The 16891-nt window shown below is 45.0% G+C and overlaps 1 pseudogene; it reads right to left on the bottom strand.

Moving 5' to 3' along the window:
* Positions 1-10020: 10020 nt before the first annotated feature.
* LOC136637034 (5S ribosomal RNA) lies at positions 10021-10137 on the bottom strand (annotated as a pseudogene).
* Positions 10138-16891: the final 6754 nt, after the last annotated feature.

Below are 16891 nucleotides of genomic sequence, written 5' to 3'. Positions count from 1 at the left end.
GGGAAGGCAGTGTGCCCAAGTGGTGTGATTTTCTCTCCCAAGTCTAGGAGAAAATAGGCAAGAGGTGCCAAAGAACTACCTGAAGTATGTAGTTTCTAAAGCAGGGGTGTCCAAACGTTTTGACAGGAGGGCCACATCATCTCTCTGACAGTGTGTTGGGGACAGGGAAAAAAGAATTAATTTACATTTAAAATTTGAATAAATTTACATAAATCTTCATAAATGAATATATTAGAGATGGAACTTATATGAATTAATGAAGGTGTCATGATAGCTCAAAGCCTGTAAAAGGCCTTGTACAAAGCAAGGTCAGCCTTTCCTTTGCTGCCACTGCTGCTTCACAGATGTGAAACGGCAAGCAGCAAAGGGAGCCCTTGGCCTACAGCTTGCACAAGAGGTCGAGCAGTTGGCCCTCTTGCTGTGTGCAGTCACATCAGACCAGCACAGTCTCCAATGGGCCAGAGGCTCATTGGAGACTGGGGACTCCTCCCAGGCCGAATTGGAGGTCCCTGAAGGCTTCAAATGGCCCCAGACTGGGGTTTGGGCACCCCTGTTCTAAAGTATGTAGTTTTCTGTTGTCTGTTTAGCTTTGTTCAGATTGTTACAGGATTGCTATATCTGTGTTCCTATTCCTAGACCATCCAGGAAAAAAAAATGAGGTTTCCTGTGCAAGAAATGTTAGTACAGTATACTGTTCATAATGTCCTAAAAGGGGCACTTTAGATGCTTAGAGCAAGGCAGTTACTGTTCCTTTAGAAAGAAGAAAAGCAGATCTTCTGCACTACAAACTTATATTTCACTTTACACATATTTCACAGAAGTGGCTTCATGCAAAGATCCTTAGAATTGTAGCTCAGTAAGGGTACTGAGAATTCACTGTTCGGATTCTGCTTAGATGCAACACAGCCCTTTTCATCTCTGCCAATGGCATAGCTAAGGGGGTACAGGGGGTAGCAATTGCACTGGGTAACAAGCTATAGGGGGCCAAGAAGCTAAGTTTGACACTAGTGGCCAAAATTGTGAAAATCTTAGTATGTATGAATAATACCATCATATGATATATAATTGGAAAGGTAATTTAATGCTGAATAACACGTATAGCGTGTTGTGCCGACGCCATACGGCATCGGCACAACACAGGAAGCAGCAGTTACCGGTTATAAGTCTTCGCTCGATTGGCGTAGAGCGTGACGCCAGGGGCTGCTTCCGACGGTGGGAGAGATCATTGCATCTCATTGGGCAGCTACCACCCGCCTTAAGCTGGGCAGTCCCCAGTCAGTAAGGTGTTGCCTCGCCACGGTCCGTTAACCTCATGGGGTGCGTGGGGTTTAGGGTGAAAACCGACAAGCGGATCAACAACTCTGCACCATGCAACAGAAAGCAGAAAACTCCTGCCCTAAAGCTGGGCACCTGGAACGTTAGGACAATGACACCTGGCTTCTCTAGTGACCTGCAAGAAATAGACGACGCACGCAAAACAGCTGTCATCGACATGGAGCTGAGCAGACTGCAGATGGACATTGTCGCCCTTCAAGAGACGAGGCTGCCAGATTCCGGATCTGTCAAGGAGAGAAATTTCTCATTTTTCTGGCAGGGAAAACCACCAAACGAAACCAGGGAACATGGCGTTGGCTTTGCGGTCAGAAATACCCTGCTGAAATCCATCATTCCACCTACTGTGGGAAGTGAAAGAATTTTGTCCCTGCAGCTCCAGTCATCAGCAGGACCTATCACTCTCATCAGTGCTTATGCACTGACTCTGTCGTCTCCAGCAGAAGCCAAAGACAAATTCTATGATGACCTGGCCACCACGATCAAGAAGATCCCTGCAAAAGAGCCATTGTTCATCCTTGGCGATTTCAACGCTAGAGTTGGTGCTGATAACAGTTCATGGCCCACTTGCTTAGGTCAGTTCGGCACTGGGAGGTTGAACGAAAATGGCCAACGCCTGCTAGAGTTTTGCTGTCATCACGGTCTCTGTGTCAGCAACACATTCTTCAACACAAAGCCCCAACATAGAGTCTCTTGGAGACACCCAAGATCAAAGCACTGGCACCAGCTCAACCTGATCCTCGCCAGACGCTCCAACCTTCCCAGCATCAAGATCACACGCAGTTATCAGAGTGCTGCCTGCGACACTCCCTGGTGTGCAGCAGAGTGAAACTGCAAACAAAGCGACTGTATCACACGAAAAAGGAAGGAAGACCTCGCATTGATACGAGCAAGACCCGGGATCAGAGAAAAGTGGAGGAATTTGCACGAGCGCTTGAAGAATCTCTTCCAGGCCCAGCCAACGCAAATGCATCCAACAGATGGGAACATTTCAAGAATACAGTCTACAACACCGCCTTGTCCATATTTGGCAAGAAGACCAACAAGGCGGCAGACTGGTTTGAAGCCCACTCTGAGGAGCTGACACCAGTCATTGAGGAAAAGAGGAGAGCTCAAGCAGCTTACAAGGCCTGTCCCAGTGAGTGCAACCTGCAGGTCCTCTGAGCTGCTCGCAGCAAAGTCCAGCAGGCTGCCAGGAGATGTGCTGACGACTACTGGCTCCAGCTGTGTTCCCAGATACAGATAGCAGCTGACACGGGCAACGTCAAGGGGATGTATGATGGTATCAAGCAGGCCCTAGGTCCAACACAGAAGAAAATTGCCCCTCTGAAGTCTGCAGCAGGCGAGGTCATCCAGGATCGGGCGCAGCAGATGGAACGCTGGGTGCAGCACTACTCTGAGCTATATTCCAGAGAAAATGTAGTCACCGAAGAAGCGCTGAACAACATTGAGTGCCTGCCTGTGCTGGAGGAGCTTGACAGTGAACCAACCCTAGAAGAACTTCACGTGGCCCTGGACTCCCTTGCCTTTGGCAAGGCACCTGGAAAAGACAGCATCCCTGCTGAAGTCCTAAAGTGCTGCAAAGAGATCATCATCACTGAGCTGCATGAAATCCTCTGTCTTTGCTGGAGAGAAGGTGGAGTACCTCAAGACATGAGGGATGCAAACATCATCACGCTGTACAAGAACAAAGGTGACAGGGGTGACTGCAACAACTACCGCGGCATCTCTCTCCTTAGCGTTGTAGGAAAGCTGTTTGCCCGAGTTGCACTAAAGAGGCTCCAGGTACTTGCAGAGAGCGTCTATCCAGAATCGCAGTGTGGATTCCGAGCCAACAGGTCCACCACTGATATGGTATTCTCCCTTAGACAACTGCAGGAGAAATGCAGGGAGCAACGACAACCACTCTTTATAGCCTTCATAGATCTCACAAAGGCTTTCGACCTGGTCAGCAGAGATGGCCTCTTCAAGATTCTCCCCAAGATTGGATGTCAACCCAGGCTCCTCAGCATCATCAGATCTTTCCACAAGGACATGAAGGGCACTGTTGTCTTCGATGGCTCCACATCAGACCCCTTTGACATCCGAAGCGGAGTGAAGCAGGGCTGTGTTCTTGCACCAACCTTGTTTGGGATTTTCTTTGCTGTCCTGCTGAAGCAGGCCTTTGGAACTGCAACAGAAGGCATCTATCTCCGGACCAGATCAGACGGAAAGCTCTTCAACCTCTCCAGACTGAGAGCAAAGTCCAAAGTCCAGCTGAAATGTCTGTGTGACTTCCTCTTTGCCAACGATGCAGCTATCACTACCCACTCTGCCAAAGAACTCCAGCAGCTCATGGATCGCTTTAGCAAGGCCTGCCAAGATTTTGGACTGACAATCAGCCTGAAGAAAACACAGGTCATGGTTCAGGATGTGGACTCACCTCCCTGCATTACAATCTCTGAGCATGAACTGGAGATTGTCCATGACTTTGTGTACCTTGGCTCAACGATCTCCGACACTCTTTCTCTCGATACCAAGCTAAACAAGCGCATCGGTACTCTTGCTGCAACATACCGAGCTAAACAAGCGCATCAGGACTCTTGCTGAGGGAGAGTCAGCATGGCTTCTGTAAGGGTAAGTCTTGCCTCACAAACCTTATAGAATTCTTTGAAAAGGTCAACAGGCATGTGGATGCGGGAGAACCCGTGGACATTATATATCTGGACTTTCAGAAGGCGTTTGACACGGTCCCTCACCAAAGGCTACTGAAAAAACTCCACAGTCAGGGAATTAGAGGACAGGTCCTCTCCTGGATTGAGAACTGGTTGGAGGCCAGGAAGCAGAGAGTGGGTGTCAATGGGCAATTTTCACAATGGAGAGAGGTGAAAAGCGGTGTGCCCCAAGGATCTGTCCTGGGACCGGTGCTTTTCAACCTCTTCATAAATGACCTGGAGACAGGGTTGAGCAGTGAAGTGGCTAAGTTTGCAGATGACACCAAACTTTTCCGAGTGGTAAAGACCAGAAGTGATTGTGAGGAGCTCCAGAAGGATCTCTCCAGACTGGCAGAATGGGCAGCAAAATGGCAGATACGCTTCAATGTCAGTAAGTGTAAAGTCATGCACATTGGGGCAAAAAATCAAAACTTTAGATATAGGCTGATGGGTTCTGAGCTGTCTGTGACAGATCAGGAGAGAGATCTTGGGGTGGTGGTGGACAGGTCGATGAAAGTGTCGACCCAATGTGCGGCAGCAGTGAAGAAGGCCAATTCTATGCTTGGGATCATTAGGAAGGGTATTGAGAACAAAACGGTTAGTATTATAATGCCGTTGTACAAATCTATGGTAAGGCCACACCTGGAGTATTGTGTCCAGTTCTGGTCGCCACATCTCAAAAAAGACATAGTGGAAATGGAAAAGGTGCAAAAGAGAGCGACTAAGATGATTACGGGGCTGGGGCACCTTCCTTATGAGGAAAGGCTACGGCGTTTGGGCCTCTTCAGCCTAGAAAAGAGACGCTTGAGGAGGGACATGATTGAGACATACAAAATTATGCAGGGGATGGACAGAGTGGATAGGGAGATGCTCTTTACACTCTCACATAATACCAGAACCAGGGGACATCCACTAAAATTGAGTGTTGGGCGGGTTAGGACAGACAAAAGAAAATATTTCTTTACTCAGCGCGTGGTCGGTCTGTGGAACTCCTTGCCACAGGATGTGGTGCTGGCGTCTAGCCTAGACGCCTTTAAAAGGGGATTGGATGAGTTTCTGGAGGAAAAATCCATTATGGGGTACAAGCCATGATGTGTATGCGCAACCTCCTGATTTTAGGAATGGGTTAAGTCAGAATGCCAGATGTAGGGGAGAGCACCAGGATGAGGTCTCTTGTTATCTGGTGTGCTCCCTGGGGCATTTGGTGGGCCGCTGTGAGATACAGGAAGCTGGACTAGATGGGCCTATGGCCTGATCCAGTGGGGCTGTTCTTATGTTCTTATGTTCTTATCGGTAAAGTAGCTACCACGTTTTCCAGACTCACAAAGAGAGTCTGGTCCAACAAGAAGCTGAGGGAACATACCAAGATCCAGGTCTACAGAGCTTGCGTCTTGAGTACACTTCTGTACTGCAGCGAGTCATGGACTCTTCGCTGACAATAGGAGAGGAAATTGAACGCTTTCCACATGTGCTGCCTCCGATGCATCCTCGGCATCACCTGGCAGGACAAAGTTCCAAACAACACAGTCCTGGAACGAGCTGGAATCCCTAGCATGTATGCACTGCTGAAACAGAGACGCCTGCATTGGCTCGGTCATGTCGTGAGAATGGATGATGGCCGGATCCCAAAGGATCTCCTCTATGGAGAACTCGTGCAAGGAAAGCGCCCTACAGGTAGACCACAGCTGTGATACAAGGACATCTGCAAGAGGGATATGAAGGCCTTAGGAGTGGACCTCAACAGGTGGGAAACCCTGGCCTCTGAGCGGCCCGCTTGGAGGCAGGCTGTGCAGCATGGCCTTTCCCAGTTTGAAGAGACACTTGGCCAACAGTCTGAGGCGAAGAGGCAAAGAAGGAAGGCCCATAGCCAGGGAGACAGACCAGGGACAGACTGCACTTGCTCCTGGTGTGGAAGGGACTGTCACTCCCGAATCGGCCTTTTCAGCCACACTAGATGCTGTTCCAGAACCACCTTTCAGAGCGCAATACCATAGTCTTTCGAGACTGAAGGTTGCCAACACCTTAGAATTGTAGCTCAGTAAGGGTACTGAGAATTCACTGTTTGGATTCTGCTTAGATGCAACACAGCCCTTTTCATCTCTGCCAATGGCATAGCTAAGGGGGTACAGGGGGTAGCAATTGCACTGGGTAACAAGCTATAGGGGGCCAACAAGCTAAGTTTGACACTAGTGGCCAAAATTGTGAAAATCTTAGTATGTATGAATAATACCATCATATGATATATAATTGGAAAGGTAATTTAATGCTGAATGCAATGAAAGAAACCATGCTGGAATATCTGCATTCTATAAAAAGTTATGGCCAATTAACCTGAAAACTTTTCATTTATTACGTAATAAATTAAATTTGATTTGGTTGGGGGGGCTACAAAATCTTCTTTGACCCCAGGTACCAGATGCCTTTTCTATGCCACTGCCCCATTTTTCACTTCTTTAAAAGTCTGGGTGTCTTCACTTCCTGAAGTGGCATCACTTCCGGGGCATCATTTCGCACTTGGCACTGGGCTACACTTTCATTAGCTACACCACTGGTCTGCAATGTGCGTGATCCACCCACGTGGGCACAATCCAGACTTGGATAGCTTCTGCAGAGCTATTCTATTAGGCCTTGTTGCCAGTGGAATGCACGTTCTACAGGGGGCAACTGTTGAAACCGTCTGTGAAGAGTGCTCTGGCAGTGCATTGAGTAGCATGCTGCTCAAGTGCTGGCAGGAGGCTAGAACTCCCCCCCCCCCAAGTGTCAGTGGATCCAAATAATAGTAGTTAATAATAGTTATATTATTGTTCTTGTTATATAATAATAACAGATTATAATCGTTCCCAGAAATGTTTGCCTGGCTGCTGCTGTCAACAGAATGCTAGTCCAGGTGAATCTTTGGTCAGATCTAGCAGAAAAGTTTTTATGTTCTTATAGTATTGTTCTACAGTGCAGTGCAATGCTTAGGGTTTTTATTTTTTTATGGGTTTTTTAAAAATATAAATTAGAAAATGAAATCAAACTGTAGAAGTTTCTCAAAATGGAGGGTGTATGTGGTCTGAGGATTCTCCAGTTCAGTACAATTGTGAACAATATACAGTATCTGTGCACAATCCGACACCTTTTGTGCTCGTAAAATATTATAGTTCTGCCAGTAGAAGCTGGAAATATGTGTACTGTATACTGCAAAAATGAGAAACAACTGCATACAAAAAACTGCTTGGGAAGGCCCTTTCATGAACAAGGAGTTTTCTTTTTGGTTCTCAGGGTGAGGGAGCACAGGAAAAGGGGGAACTGGCTTTTGGGAGAAAGTTTTTCCCTGCCTTCTGAAATCCCAAATCCTTTTGTTTTTTTTCCCTGTGTCTCTGTTCAAACTTGTGATCTAAGTAGGAGAAACCTGAGACTCCTGCATGGGAGAGATTAGTAGAAAGTTTGACTTAAATGATTTAATTTGCTAATACCCTTTCCAAATACTGGCATCCGAGAACTCTTTCATGCCACTGATGGTGCTTGGGAAGATTGGATATCCCCTTTCAAAAACAAAAGGCCTAACCATGTTGTTTTTAATCAGACAGTTCTTGCAATTATGTGCTCTGTGGTCCAATGTAAGTCTCACTGGACTAAATAGGACTTGCTCCATAGTAGTAAGAAACATTCAGAACTGCAGTCTTTAAAAGGAAGATGCCCGATTTCTTATTTATTTCTCTAGTTTGGAAAGATCAGTATAGCCTTTTCCTAGGCCTGAAGCCTGGCACTCAAGGCAGTTTACTGCATAAGATTAAAACATACATAATAAAGCATACATAATACTTAAAGACCACAGTAGATGAAAAGCAGTACTTAAAATAAAAGCATAAGACAAATAGTAGATTGGAAAAAAAAACTCCAGTAGGGCCTCTAACATCCTTAACTATCAAAACTTCCCACCACCAAAAGTCATTTGAAATTTAAAAAAAAAAAAAAGTTTAAGGAAGTGACCAGGAAGGGGGCTGATCATAATTTACTTGGAAGGGAATTCCACATCCTGGAAATCACTATCAAGAAGGCTTTTTCTCTCATAACTGTCCCCTTGCTTCAGTCAAGGGGGCACACACAAAGAAGGGGCCAGTGGCGTCACTAGGGTTGGTGTCACCCATTCCTAGAATTCATGGTGTCACCCTAATGGACGCCATCCCATTCCAATGGACCCCCTCTGGCAAGTTGTCATCCATGTTGCCAAAGAGTGCTTCTCCCTCACATTGGTTTGTGATAGACAAGTGGCACCCTCCACACAGAAGATGTCTGCAGTCTAATTTCAGTCAGCTCCATGTAGAGGCATTTCATGCAGGCCTGGATCCAATGCCTTAATTATCAACATGAGAGTACATCTGAGCATACATAATTTACCTATTAGCAGAAATGAACATTCTCTGAGAAAACAAAATATGCCATGAATGCAGTCCCATGTCATTCCCATGTCAGGTTTCCTCTCTCCCCATGCTGTAACACATAGCACAACAGGTCTGTACCCAGCTTGCAAGCATCCTGGCCAAATGGCATCAAATATCATTCTGGTCTTGCTGCCTCTGGCTAGGGTGCTTGCATGGTGGCTACAGATTCATATATGTAAATTAAAAGAGTGGGATCCTATGCAAGCCTATGCACACTTGCTAGGGAGTTAAAGTGAACTCAGTGGAGGAAATATGCATTGAGTTGAGCTCTACACAGGATATCATGTCAGTGGCAGTCACATACACCTCCACTATGGCTAAATTAGAGATGTGGGAGCTGCTTGTCTGGTTAAGTATTTAGATAGTGTGCCCTTTGGAGACAATGTTTTTATTGTGTAATTATTGTCATCTTTAATTCATGTGCTAGGGAAGATATATGCATATCAATTCATTTCTACAGTACCTGCTCCCTTATCACATAGGATACATTAACAAAGATAACTTTGGGCATATGTTTAATACTTCTTGGCCTTCTAAATGCAAGTAGTTCCTTTGCTCTTTAAATCCAGCCAGGAAAATATCTTCAGCCATTGGACTGTTTAATTTGGGTATAGTGTGACTTGTGTTTACAAACACCAGCATAATTGTTTTCACAATGTGGAACTGATTAATGGTTCCTTTTTTTTTTTTTTTACACCAACTGCAGTTGATGCCTGCTCAACATCTGGTACTTGGTAGCTTCTCTTTGAAGCACCAAACCTTTTGCCTGTGGCTATATGGATTCCAGTAGAAGTTAGTTAGAGCTACTGGCAGTGCTTGTAGCTTTAACCTAGTTGGTAAAGAGTTAGATTTGAAGTATATAATGCTGAAGAATTTCTGACTGAAAGGAACTCTAGAGTTAGAGCAACTCCATCTCAATGGGGCTAGGACTTATTTAGTGTGAGGAAATAAATTTGAAAGGAGTACAGGTACATCTTTCAAAGTCAAATGTTTCCTTGAGCCAGAAAATGTCTTCAGTTTGGAAATCCTCAGTGTGTGGAGGAAATCCTCTTTAAGGAGACTGTTACACACTCTTGTTCCAGTTCCTTAAGTGATGAGTAGTTCCAAGGGAGCAACTGTCTTCCAGTTCTGGTTTCTTTTAGAGGAGAGATCACTCATGACTTACGACATCTTTGTAATATCTGTTTACAAATATACAGGTTGAGCATTGGCTGGAGGTACATAGCAGAACACTTTGACAAGCCACAACAGGAAACATGCCCAGCAGGGAGCTCTACACACCAAAAGGTACATGAGCTCTTGGTTGGCTCTCTGCCCTTAGCTTGCATTCTGATCTCAGTCTCTCAAAAATCCAATTCTAGTCTCTGCTTCACGCAGAATACACTCTCTCTCAGAAGCTGCCAGCCTTTTACTGTACTTTTTTTCTGCCAACCTAAACAGAGATGAGGAATAGGTCATCTTACACTCTCGGCCTCTTTCCTCAGATCGATGCAACAATGTCACAATGGGGGCTCCCATTCAAGGAGCTTTTTGGTTGGCAACCTTCAGTCTCGAAAGACTATGGTATAGGGCTACAGCACCCAGTATTCCCAGGCGGTCTCCCATCCAAGTACTAACCAGGCCTGACCCTGCTTAGCTTTCAAGATCAGATGAGATTGGGCATGTACAGGGTAACAGTTGCTGTCAAGCTCTTTGGGTTATTGTTAATTCTCGTTCAGCCATTTTGTGCCAGGCATTGCTTGAGTAAAATCTGAGTGCCCAGCTCCTTCCCTCAACAAATTTCAATAGGACAGGTCATATGTTATGCTTTATCTGGGTACAGAATGTCTGTACATAGTGCACTTTTTCATGTGAATAATTGTACCTTTCTTTTTTCCAGATCAACAACTGAAGTACACTGTACACTGACTGTACCTACATTAATGAAACTGCAGGAGAAATTAACCATGATTATGGCCAGATGCACAGATATGCACAGGTCCAGTTTAATGTTCTTATTTAGATTTAGAGACCTTTATTGGCATTAAATCTTATTGACTCCTTCTCAGAATGTGTTCCTCTTGGCTCAAGAATCAAAGGGGAAATCCTTGTCTTGTTTGCCTGTGTGAGGGATACATGGGACAACCATGATTTCTCTCTCCGACATCTTCTTGTAGTGGCCCATGTGCTTCTGTAGTCTCCTGATCTTTGTACTGAGGTTAAGACAGGCTTGTTAGGAGTTGGCTGTCAGTTTGAAAATTGGGAGCCAGCCTGAATAGCCACACTCTACCCAAAGTCTGAGAATCCTTGCTTGAACTGGAGATATGACATGGAACTTCATTAGGGATTGGCTGCCTTAGAATCACAATTGCACAACTCCAGTTCAAAAAGAGCCATGCCATCTAATTTCAGTAGTTCTCTTCCCCACAAGGCAGTGGTGTTTGTTTGGCATGACAGGGTCCTAAGCATTGCCAAGGATTCACTGGCAATAATGGACGAGTCTGTGAGAGTACTCTAAACAGAAGCTGTGCAGTGTGATCTGAAGTAGGATTACTCAGAGGTGAACCCAATGGGGTATATTACAGAGTGAATGGATTTAGTATTCCAACCATCAAGAGACACCACCTCTTTACTGACTCTCTGTCCAATAAGTTTGTTTTCTTCATGATTTCTTGGGAGAGCAGACTGGTTCTAACTGACTCAGAAGGAGATTTTTGGTTATTCGGTTACAGTTGTATAACTGTACTGAAGTCCGTTAAGCAGATTGCTCAAGCCAGCGGTAACCTTGGGTGGATGACTAGCTGGCTTGGTGTTCCTTATAAATCCTGCCTTGTAAACATTCCTAGACTCTCTTTCTCTCTTTACATCCTTTGTCCCCATAAGAATTTTCAGCAGGTAATTCCTCTCATAAAACTTTAGGAACTCATTTCTTGGCCACTGTGAAAATCTCAGTTTGTGATTTAAAAACCAGCCTTTAAGCAGATGTCATTTCTTTTGTCTTCTTTTTCTTTGTTCTGATTAGACAGAATGATTTAATCCAAGAGAATCTGGGGTAGTGGAGGAGGGGAAAGAGAGGTCGTTTGCTCTTTATGTCTGTAGAATAAATCTAATTTATTTAAATCTGCTCTGCCTTTATAACTCCTTATTTCTCCAGGTCATTGACCTTTTAAAAACACATCTGGACTGGACAGAAGGAGCCATCTCTCATTCTTCACGTACGGTGAACAGATGTGCAGCGTGTTAGAGGGACAATTTATATGGACTGAATGTTTCATTGTGATGATGGTAAGATAGTAAATTAAAGGGTTCTGAAAGGGTGGCTGAGACAGCAGCCTTCAGGAAATTGATAGCAGGGCAACACTCTTTAGAAGGATCCACAGTGAGAAAGCTTGGTGAATACTGCCCCCTTTTGCTCCAGAAACAGCATCATATCTTTTTTGCATGCATTGCTAACTGTGCATAATGAGTAAGGGGACTGTTCAACCTTCAGTACTGAGTATTGAAACAAATGTATTTAGAATATAAATGCGCTAGTTCTTACAGACAGACCACAACAAATATTTCTGAGAAGTACTTTTCTTCCATATCAAAAATGTGTACCTAAGTACAGGATGCAATGAGAAGTGACCCTTTGAAGTTCAAATCGTAAAATGGACTTGGTCCTGGCACACAGCACAATCCTATATGTGACTATTCAGAAATGATCACTATTAAATTCAATGAAATTTACTCCCAGGGGAGTGGGCATATGATTGCAGCCACAGTGTAACTCAGGGAGGGAGGGTAGAATTGGACAGGCCATAGAAGGTAGCTTGAAGAAAGGAGCAAGTCAACAGAAAGGAATGGAAGCAAGCAGCAGAGGAAAAACTGTAAGAACTGAGACCCCCTTGCACAGAGCTGAAGTTAAACTATTATTCAGGCAAGATCTGAAAGATGAATTGGAAATATTTATAGTTAATGATACTATCTTTAGGTTAGCTGGAGTCGATGTGCAGAGAGCATGCTAACAACGTCGAAGAAAACCACCTTGCCACATAGTCACATAGACACTGTGGTAAGTTAACTCTTGATCAGGGGTGTCCAAACATTTTGGCAGGAGGGCCACATCGTCTCTCTGACACTGTGTTGGGGGCCAGGAAAAAATTAATTTATATTTAAAATTTGAATAAATTTACATAAATGAATATATTAGAGATGGAACTTATATGAATGAATGAAGGTCTTGCAATAGCTCAAGGCCTATAAAAGGCTTTGCACAAAGCAAGGCCAGCCTTTCCATCGCTGCCACTGCTGCATCATAGACATGAAACAGCAAGTAGTGGAGGGAGCCCTCATCCCACAGTTCAGGTGAGAGGTCGAACAGTCATCCTCATGCTGAAAGCAGTTGCATTGGGCCAGCATGGGCTCCAGTAAATCTCCAGAGGGCCAGAGGCTCACTGGAGACTGGGAGTTCCCTGAGGACCGGATTGGATGCCCCCGAGGGCCGCAAGTAGCCCCCACGCCAGGGTTTGGGCACCCCTGCTCTAGATAAACGGCCATCTATAATCACCTCGTATTGGTGTTCCATATAAGGATGGTTGCAGCACAGTTCACTTCTGGGTTACCAAAGGCAAGCATGGATCAATGTGCAGATGACAGAGACTGACAAATCTGTTAACTTTTAGGATCCATCTATGCACATAAATTGATTTTAAATTTAATTCCTTGCCCTGGCTTTCCCAAGGAGCCCAAAGAACATGCAGAGACATGCAGATCTCAAGATGCTGTGGGAGGGAGTTTTCAAACTCACTTAAGTTTGGAATGTGTGCCTGCTAAACTGGGCTGGGTCCTGTACTTGGACACAATTGCCTGACTAGCTAAGGCACCTGCTTGTAGAGAGGGATCTGGAAGGAGTAGCATGTTTGTCTGACTGATGGAGCCAACCATCAGGAATCACACAGCTGCTTTGTCTGGCTCACACATAGGGGTACCTCAGAGGTCCAGGGAACATCTTAGTGTTCCAAAAACTAGACAGAGGTAGCAGGCAAAGGCATGAATGAAAATGCAAACAGCATAATATAAGGGACAAACTGTACTGAATTTCAGTTTGTCTTCAAAGTCTTAACATTGTTCAACAGTCTCATAATCATCTCTAGAAATCTGGTCCCCACAAAGGAAATAATCAAGGTCAAAATTCTGCTCCCCACAGGAAATAGGTTTATTTTTTCACGCTGACAGTCTCCTATGAAAATATTATCTGTTTGCCTCCAAGATACACTGATATTTCAGCCAAGTGATCCAAATGACTCTGGTCACATCTGCCTGAGCTTGGAAGTGCACTGAAAATTCCCTACTTCAAGCCACTTCTACGCATTAGTCAGAATGAGCTCCATGTACTAAATAGCAGATTTATATTTTATAGCAGATTTTTTTACTAAATAGCAGATCAGGGCAAAAGATTTAGGTTACAATCCTATCACACATACTTGGAAGAAAGTCCTATTGAACTCACAGCCCAATCCTATCAAACACTGGCACAACGTGCCACTGGACCCACACTGTATCCAGCACTAAAATGAGCAGGCTGGTGGTCTTTTCGGGGTATGAGAACATTTGTTCCCTCACACCATGTAGAACCCCAGCCTGCTCAATGGAGCTATTCGGATCTGCGCCAGATGCACAGTACCAATGTAGGGCTTTCAGGCCCAGGACAGGAGTTAGGCTATGCCAGAGGTCTCCTCCACTGTCCCCCTTCCAGGCTTGAACCTGCCCAAAACACCCCCTTTGCCTCCGTTCCACCCTCCCCCCATACCTCCATCACCCAGCTCAGCACTTACTTGCCCCGGTGGGCGTCAGGCGGGATGTGGGACCCATGGGATAGCACAGGCCTTCCTGCCAGTACTGCTTAGTTTTGGGGTGTCAAAAGTGCTTTTTGCTGCTTTTACAACACTCAGCACCGGCACTGAAGCTGTTGCACCAGAGCTCGTCAACCTTAAGATTGGGCTGCCTGTGGGGCTTATTTTTGAGTAGACATGCACAGGATTGTGCTGTGAGTGTAACTCACTTCCAAATGTGTTCATTTACTACGTGTAAGAAGCTTTTTACATGTTGGGAGCATATGACTCACCCCCATGCCCACCTGCAATGGTGCAGCTCACAGATCTATCATTTTGGTCTGCCACTGAATTTTGTGTGATGTGTAGAATGCCGACCACAATTATTTTTATTTTGTATTTTTTTAAGTATTTAAGATTGTTTTTATGGTTGTTTTACAGAGTCTGTAAACCACCTTGAGCATTTGCTTCAATAGGGGATGGGTGGGGTAGACATTTTTAAAACAAATAATAAATAATGGTTATGATACATACCAAATTCTCATTATTAAATGGGCTCTGAATCTTATTTTTGCCCACTTTGGAGTAGATTCCATAGGCAAAATACTGGGGTTCTTTCACTCACTCTGTATGCAAAGTGTACGTCAACAAGATATGACTTTGTCTTGCCGTCCTATTGCAACAGTATGCCTTTCTGTGCATCATTTTGTACAATGGCACTGTACTTTAAAAATTTTATTTCACTTTATAAAATTATCTTGTAATAACAATGAAACATGTACTTTACAGCATTCTTCAGGACAGTAAGCAGAACTGCCAACAAGCAGTAAAATATTAACCAAACTGAGATTGAACAACTGATAACTGGACACTGATATCTATATGAGGTAATGTATTATTAATTCAATTAAGCCTTCAGGTAGATCTCAGTAAGGACACCTTCAATTCCACTTTTAAGCTATGTAAGCACTGCTCACCAATCACATCCTGTCTCAGTGTTGGCCCATCCATGAGACAGATGGAGGCAGTTGTCCTCAGCGATCAGATTGGGGGGGGGGGGGCACCTCAGTCCATACTTGCCCTCCTCTTTCCAGTCCCTATTGGAAAAGGAAGAAGGTGGTGGAGAGGGAGAGGAACTGTGAAGGTATGGAGACCCTCATTTCGCCACCCTTCTGTATCACCTTCCTCTTCCTTTTTTCAGTCCAGAGAATAGGAGGAGTACACCATCAGGTAAGAGGCAGGCACAGCATTTGGCTCATTGCCTCAGATGCCAAGAAGTCTTGGGCCTTCCCTGCTTCCACCCCTACCCACATCTGAAAACATTTTGCACAACTACAGATGTAGGGATTTTGCCAAGCTGGGCATGCTGTTGCACCACTACAGAAGCTATGTCTGGAGTCTTTCAGTGAGTGCACATGACTGAGAACCCTAAAGCATTTCTGGCCTTAACAGCCCAAACCATTGGGTGAAAATGGCTTAGGCAAGAGAAGTGGTGCAAAGCCCAAAAGAGCTGAACCATAAGGAAAGGCTGCAGCACTTGAGGCTCTTCAGTCGAGAAAAGAGGTGCCTGAGGGGAAACATACAAAGTTATGCAGGGGATCAATAGACTGGATAGAGAGATGCTCTTTACACTCTCACGCAACACCAGAACCTGGGGACAGTCACTAAAATTGAGTGTTGGAGAGTTAGAACAGACAAAAGGAAATCTTTCTTTACCCAGCGTGTTATCAATCTGTGGAACCCCTTGCTACAGGATATGGTGATGGCATCCAGCCTAGATGCATACAGGATTGGACAGATTTCTCCATCACAGGTTACAAGCCACGATGGATATGTACAGTCTGTGTTTAGCTGGTTGCTCATTATGAGGGCCCGGTAGGAATCTTTTTCTGTCATCCAAATTCGCCGTGGATGGCAGTTTTTATTTTATTTTTCACATTTCTATACTGCCCTTCCTCCAAAGACCTCAGGGCGGTGTACATAGCTGCTCCCCTCCTTTTGTCCTCACAACAACACTGTGAGGTCTCTTGTTATCTGGTGTGCTCCCTGGGGCATTTGGTGGGCTGCTGTGAGATACAGTAAGCTGGACTAGATGGGCCTATGGCCTGATCCAGTGGGGCTATTCTTATGTTCTTAGGTAGGTGAGGCTGAGAGAAAGTGACTGGCCCAAGGCCACCCAGGAAGCTTCTTGGCTGAGGGGGAATTCGAACCTGGATCTTCCAGATCTAAGTCCACCTCCCAAACCACTACACCACGCTGGCTCTCACCTAACCTAGACTGCCGAGGGAGGGAAGGTATATTCAGTAGGTTTCATGCATAAAAAATTGGTCACTGTGTTTAATAAAGAAGCACAAGTTAAACCCAACTGCAATCTGGTGTCTTTCCTGGGGGTGTGAGCGTAAACAGAATGCTAAATGCAAGGAGGTGGCAGCGAGATGCAAGTATCTTGTTTGTGCTCCCTGAGGCATCTGGTGGGCCGCTGTGAGATACAGGAAGCTGGACTAGATGGGCCTATGGCCTGATCTAGCAGGGCTCTTATGTTCTTTACCAGGGTTTCTTCACAATCTGTTTTAATGCCAGAGCTCTGTGTTGGAACAAGTGATATCATAATGAGGAAAAAAGTAACTCTGAGTGTGCATAGTGTGCC

The sequence above is a fragment of the Tiliqua scincoides genome, chromosome 1 (genome assembly GCF_035046505.1).
Source record: "Tiliqua scincoides isolate rTilSci1 chromosome 1, rTilSci1.hap2, whole genome shotgun sequence".
NCBI lineage: Eukaryota > Metazoa > Chordata > Lepidosauria > Squamata > Scincidae > Tiliqua > Tiliqua scincoides.
This window is presented reverse-complemented; position numbering and strand designations above follow the sequence as displayed.